The sequence below is a fragment of the Sapajus apella genome, unplaced genomic scaffold (assembly GCF_009761245.1).
Source record: "Sapajus apella isolate SASKATOON/1434 unplaced genomic scaffold, GSC_monkey_1.0 scaffold175, whole genome shotgun sequence".
NCBI lineage: Eukaryota > Metazoa > Chordata > Mammalia > Primates > Cebidae > Sapajus > Sapajus apella.
The window spans coordinates 351,951-357,950 of record NW_022437115.1 but is presented as its reverse complement, the minus strand read 5'-3'; the positions used below and the strand labels follow the sequence as shown (position 1 = coordinate 357,950).

At 53.6% G+C, this 6,000-nt stretch overlaps 1 protein-coding gene across 2 annotated transcripts in view; it reads left to right on the top strand.

Moving 5' to 3' along the window:
• The first annotated feature begins 1,464 nt into the window (after window positions 1-1,464).
• The window catches only part of IFT140 (intraflagellar transport 140), a 101,019-nt gene continuing 96,483 nt past the window's right edge, over window positions 1,465-6,000 (top strand). Inside the window, exon 1 of one of the 2 annotated variants that reach the window (XM_032268059.1) lies at window positions 1,465-1,599. The gene's annotated coding sequence lies outside the window, so the exon portion shown is untranslated. Of the gene's footprint in view, window positions 1,600-3,763; window positions 3,786-6,000 lie in introns of those variants that run through there. The other variant, XM_032268060.1, reaches the window with a different exon arrangement.

Here is a 6,000-nt window from a genome sequence, read left to right as displayed (position 1 = left end):
CGGCTACGGCGGCCGGTGGGGACCGCACGGACGGCGCGCGGGGGCGGGGCCGGGGCGCGCGGGCGCGCGGGGCGGGGCGACGAGCGCGGAGGCGAGCACGCCCAAGGTTTCTTCGGGCGCGACTCCCCAAAACGGCGCTCCCATTGGCTAGCGTCAGGCGAGCGCGCTCGCACGCACAGGCCCGGGGAAAGCGTCGGAGGCGAGCCCGCGGCGCGAGTAGTGTTGTGACGCCAGCCCCGCGACATTGCGGACCATGCGTCTCTTTGGATTGGTGGACAGACAGCCAATAGGCCAGCACCCAGGCTGTGATTGGCCGCGGCCGTGTTGACGGATACGTGAGAAGAAAACGCCGCGGTAGCTCAGAGTCGGGATTCGGGCGCGAACCTGAGTTCTGAGGAGAAGTTGGGGGGCGCGTGAGGCAGATACGCGCACCCTTTCCTGGGTGGGGTGTGTGCTTCTGCGCTACGTTAGCGTGGCTGAGCGGCGCGGTCTGGGCTCCCTGCAGTCTCCGCCTGCCGCGTTCCAGCCGTTCTCCCGCCTCAGCCTCCCGGGTCGCTGGGATTACAGGCGCGCGCCACCACGCCCGCTAATTTTTTTGGTAGTACAGACGGGTTTTCACCATGTTGGCCAAGCCAGTCTCGAACTCCTGACCTCAAGTGATCCGCCCGCCTTATCCTCCCAAATTGCTGGGAGGACAAGCGTGAACCACCGCCCCTGGCTCCAGTTATAGCCTTTCTCTCTCTCTTTCCTTTTCTCTGCCGCCCAGGCTGGAGTGCACTGGCGCGAGCCCGGCTCGCTGCAGTGTCCGCCTCCCGGGGCTCAGGCGATCCTCCTCCCTCAGCCTCCTGTAGCCGAGACTACAGGCGCCACCGCGCCCGGCTAGTTTTTGTAGAGACAGGATCTCGCCACGTTGCCCAGGCTGGTGTCGAACTCCGGGGCTCCAGCGATCCGCCCGCCCCGGCCTCCCAAGCGCTGGAACCACAGGCGCGAACCCCGCGCCCGGCCGCCAGCTGCTGTCTGGGGGCGGGGGGCGCTCCCTGCCTCCCTCCGTTCTCTGGCGTCCGGGCCCCGGAGGTGGACAGACGCCCCCCGTTACCCAACAGCTCAGGGCACTGCCGAGCGCATCGCGTTTTCCAGAAACGCCCGAGCCACGCCGTCCACGCCTAGACCAGAGCCGCGGAGCCAGCGAAGGCCCGGGCTGAGACCGCCCCGCGGTGCAAAGGCCCCGCCTCGGGGTGCGCGGGAGGGGAACGCGCCCCGGAGAGAAGGATGCCGCGGTCCTCCTCCACCTGGAGTGCCTCCCGCGGGATCGGGGCTGTGACAGCGCGCCCTCGATACAAAGGCGACCCGTCGCCGGCCCCGCGCCGCTGCCTCTCCTAGAAAAAGCTCGTCCCGCTTCCCTCCCGTAGAGCAGAATAACGCGGGCCCCGGCGCTCGGATGTCAGAGTCGCAAGTGCGTGCCCGATCGCCTTCGGCTCTTTCCGGCCGCTTGGGGCGGTTCGGGCGTCGTCGGCGCCGCCTCGCTCCTCTTCGGCTGTTTCCGCGTTCCTGGCGCGCCGTTGTCCCGGCAACGCGCGGCGGCTCAGCGGCCAGGCGGAGGTAAGTGGCCTTGGGACTAGGGCGGCCGACCCAGGTCCTTAGGAGCCAGGCGGGGGTTTGGGGCCGAGGACCTGACTTGGGGCGGGCGTCGGAACCCTCCCGTCTCCTCCCACGATGCCGTCGCCGCCGAGTCCCCGCAGCCCCTTGCGGGTCCCATCGAGGCTGGGGCGGGCTTGGCGCGGGGTCCGGATCACCTTTGGGACGTTGGCCGCCGTCCCGGCACGGCCTGGAATCGCGGTGGATTCCGGTCACTGGGCGAGTCCCTTCGGAATGGGCGGGCCGGGGCACCCCGCAGGTGAAGCAGGGCAGACGAGAGGACCAAAACAGAAACGCTCTATGCTTGGTCACACGCCGGGGTGCCCTGAGGGTCGCGTTGCACCGACCCGCCAGCGCATGGTTTCTCAGTACCGTCCGCTGGAGGCAGCGCGGACCCCGAGCAGGCCGGAGGCTCTGGACTACCGCCTGGAGGGCGAGGCTTTGTAGGGTGGCCCGGGGCGCCTGCCCCGGAGAGTCCACGGTGGAGCCCCGTCCTGGGGTTCCCTGCCCAGCGTCGCCGAGGAGGAAGGCTGCGCAGAGCCCTGTGACCAGGCGCCGCTTAGCTGAATGGGCTTAACAGATTTTCCCAAAAGCTGGTTTAACGGAGGCACCTAGAGAGGCTCTGCAGACGCTGGGCGCCTGAACGTGAGAGGAAGAAATCGATTAGGATAAATACACTGTTTCTCCGGTTCCCCAAAGTTGATACATTTCCCAGTTTTGTGTTCCAGAGACAAGGACTTTGTTTCAAGGAAAGGGAGGATACTTGTTTCCAAACTGATGCTATTATAGATTGTCATCAAGTACCTAGTTTATGGTTAGCCATCTCCTTCTTGTGTTCACTTTTCTTTTTTGACTACACAGATAATACTCTTTCGGAACTTGTTAAGATACAAGTGAAAGAAACTATAAACAGTTATATTGATACATTGTGTAAAAATGAAACTCATTCAAGCAGGCCCGCAACCCATTTCTTATATTAATAACTAACAACAGGAAGAATATCTTTCTTTGCTAATACACAGCTTCATCTGTGTGGGGCCTGTTCTGTGCAAGGCACTGTTTCAAGGGGCTGGGAATACTGGGTTCCTCCCACTCTGTGGGGAAGATAACATGGGGGGCAGTGTGTGAACAGTGAAACACACATTTACAGTAAAGTCTAAATGCAGCCACGAAGTGTAACGTTGTGTGGGGACACTGGGCAAAAGCACAGGACAACAGCAAAGCCATCAAGCCCTGAAAGAGCCCCCTTACCCGAAGCAGGGGGAACCTAGAAAAACCCCAAGCAGGAAAGAAAATCATTAGGTCTGTTAGCCTTCATAGTTACTACAAAGTGTTGCACTAATGCATCACTCATTTTTCACAGAAATATTTTCACAGAGTAATCTTGTTAGATACTAATTTCCCATAGCCCAGGATTTGTAACCTTGGCTGGTTGCAGCATGTAAAAACTCATTTTGAGAGATAATCCCAGCTGCTTGGGAGACTGAGGCAGGAGGATCACTTCAGCCCAGGAGTTCAAGGCTACAGTGAGCCATGATCACACCACTGCTCTCCAGCCTGGGGGCCCTGTCTCTAAACAAGTAAAATATATATTTTTTAATTTAAAGGCTTCTTTTGCTATTTTAAATTGCCCAGATTTTGATCTGGTGTTTGTTTGTTCGTGGGTTGTTGTTGTTGTTGTTGGAGACGAGGTCTTGCCCTGTTATCCAGGCTGGAGTGCAGTGCTGCTATCTCGGCTCACTACGACCTCCACCTCCCAGGTTCAAGTGATTCTTCTGTCTCAGCCTCCAGAGTACCTGGGATTACAGGTGTGTGCCACCACCCCCGGTTAACTTTTTGTATTTATTTATTTATTTTTAGTAGCATCAGGGTTTCATCATGTTGGCCGGGCTGGTCTCGAACTACTGACCTCAAGTGATCCTCACGCCTCAGCCCCCCACAAAGTGCTGGAATTATAGGTGCGAGCCACTGTGCCTGGTCCGTTCTGGTGTGTTTTCACTTTTAATGGCCTTACTTGAAGTTTTGCATGAGGACTTTATTCAAAGAAACCAGAGCCCTACCCAGTGTAGATGTCTCCTAAGTGATGTATGTGCAGGAGACTGGGGTCTGCCCTCCTCTGACTCCCACCCGCCTCCTGCTCCTCCAGCCAGGTGAGACCCTGGAGAGGGAACCAGCCACACCACCAGGGCCATAGTCTGCCAATGTGTAGTCTGGTGGTGAGAGCAAAAATTATGACTGTGTTTAGTATTCAGGGCATATATTCATAGGAGAAAGGCAGCATATGAGACATGATGGTTCACTCATACATATCTGTCTTCCAGCTTCTCATGGAAGAGTGTGTCCTGCAGATCCAAACCAGTCTTCCCAGTTTCCACTCCTATAGTCTGTGTACTGAGGAAAGCAAACAGCATAGTCCATTGTGCCCTTCTCTTGATAGAATTTTTCAGGTCTCTAATATTTTTGAACAATTTTTTGTTTGTTTGTTTGTTTGTTTGACACAGGGTCTCTCTTTATCACCCAGGCTGGATTGTAGTGCTACAGTCACAGCTCACTGCAGCCTCAACCTCCTGGCCTCAAACAGCCTGCCTACCTTGGCCTCCTGAGACCTGGAACTACAGGTATACACCCCCATGCCGAGCTAATTTTTAAATTTTTTGTAGAGACAAGGTTATGTTACCTAGATGAGTCTCAAACCTCTGGCTCAAGTAATCCTCCCCCTTGGCCTCCCAAAGTGTTAAGATTACAGATGTGAAGCACCGTGCCCAGCCTAATGCTTTTTAATTGTGGCTAAACATATGTAATATGAAGTTTGCTATTTCAGCCATGTGTAAGCATACAGTTCAGGGGCTTTAAGTATATCCATGATGTTGTGTAACCATCACCGCAGTCGTCTTCAGAACTTTCTCATCATCCCAAACAGAAATTCTTTCCTCGTTCCCCCCCACCGGCCCCTGGCAACCACCCTTCTACTTTCTTTTTGTTTTCGAGTTGGGGTCTCTCTCTGTCACCCAGGCTGGAGTGCAGTGGCACAATCTCTGCTCACTGCAACCTCCACCTCCCTCGTTCAAGCAATTCCCCTGCCTCAGCCTCCCAAGTAGCTGGGATTACAGGTGCACGCCACCACACCCAGCTAATTTTTTTGTATTTTTAGTAGAGACGGTGTTTCACCATGTTGGCCAGACTGGTCTCAAACTCCTGACCTCAAGCAGTCTGCCTGCGTCAACCTCCCAAAGTGCTGGGATTTAAGGTGTGAGCCACCACACCTGGCTACTTTCTGTCTCTATCATATTTGACTACTCTGGGTTCCTCATGTAAGTGAATCATACAGCATTTATCTTTCTGTGTCTGGTTTATTTCATTTAGCATATTGTCTTCAAGCTTCACCCATCTTGTAACATGTATCAGAATTTTAAGGCTAAATAATATTCCGCTATACAAGTAGACATTTTGTGCACTTTATCCATCAATAGACATTTGGATTGCCTCTACTTTTTAGCTATTGTGAATGATGCTGCTGTGAACATGGGTGTATAAATGCCTGTTCAAGTTTCTTTCAATACTTGAACTATTTATCCAGAAGTGGAATTGATGGATCAAATGGTAATTCTATGTTTCATGTTTTTAGGAACAGCCAGACTTCTTCACAGCTGCTGTACCATTTTACATTCCCAGCAGTAGTGTACAAGCGTTCGAGTTTCCCCACATCCTCTATTTTTCTGATAGTTGTCATGATGGATATGAAATTGAATATTTTTTTTTCTGAAACAGAGTCTGGCTCTATTGCTGGAGTACAATGGCAGGATCTCAGCTCACTGCAACCTTCACCTTCTGGGTTCAGGCGATTCTTCTGCCTCAGCCTCCTGAATAGCTGGGATTATAGGCATGCAGCATGCCTAATTTTTTGTATTTTTAGTAGAGAGGGGGGTTTCGCTATTTTGCGCAGGCTGGTCTTGAACTCCTGAGCTCAGGCAATCTGCCCACCTCAGCCTCCCAAAGTGCTAGGATTACAGGCATGAGCCCCCACACCCGGCCTGAGTAATTTTAAATGGTGGCAGACCAGTCTACAAATAAGCTTCTCTGCCAATTAACTTCCCCAAACTGACTGAGGTGTAAAAAAGTGAGCAGTAACCAGACTGTCACTTCATTTATCACCCTACTCCTCCTGAAAAGGGACAATATGTATCTCTTTTCCAGATCTGAAAGGAAGAATGAGAGATTCAGTTCACATAACTGATCAAGCTCAGCATCTCACAGCTGCTGTGGCTGTGTGTTGTTGACTCTCTAATAGAGGAAGGCTTCTGTCTTCTACCACCTATGAGTCAGAGGTAGGAGACAGTCTTCGATTTTATGCCTTACTGAAAATTG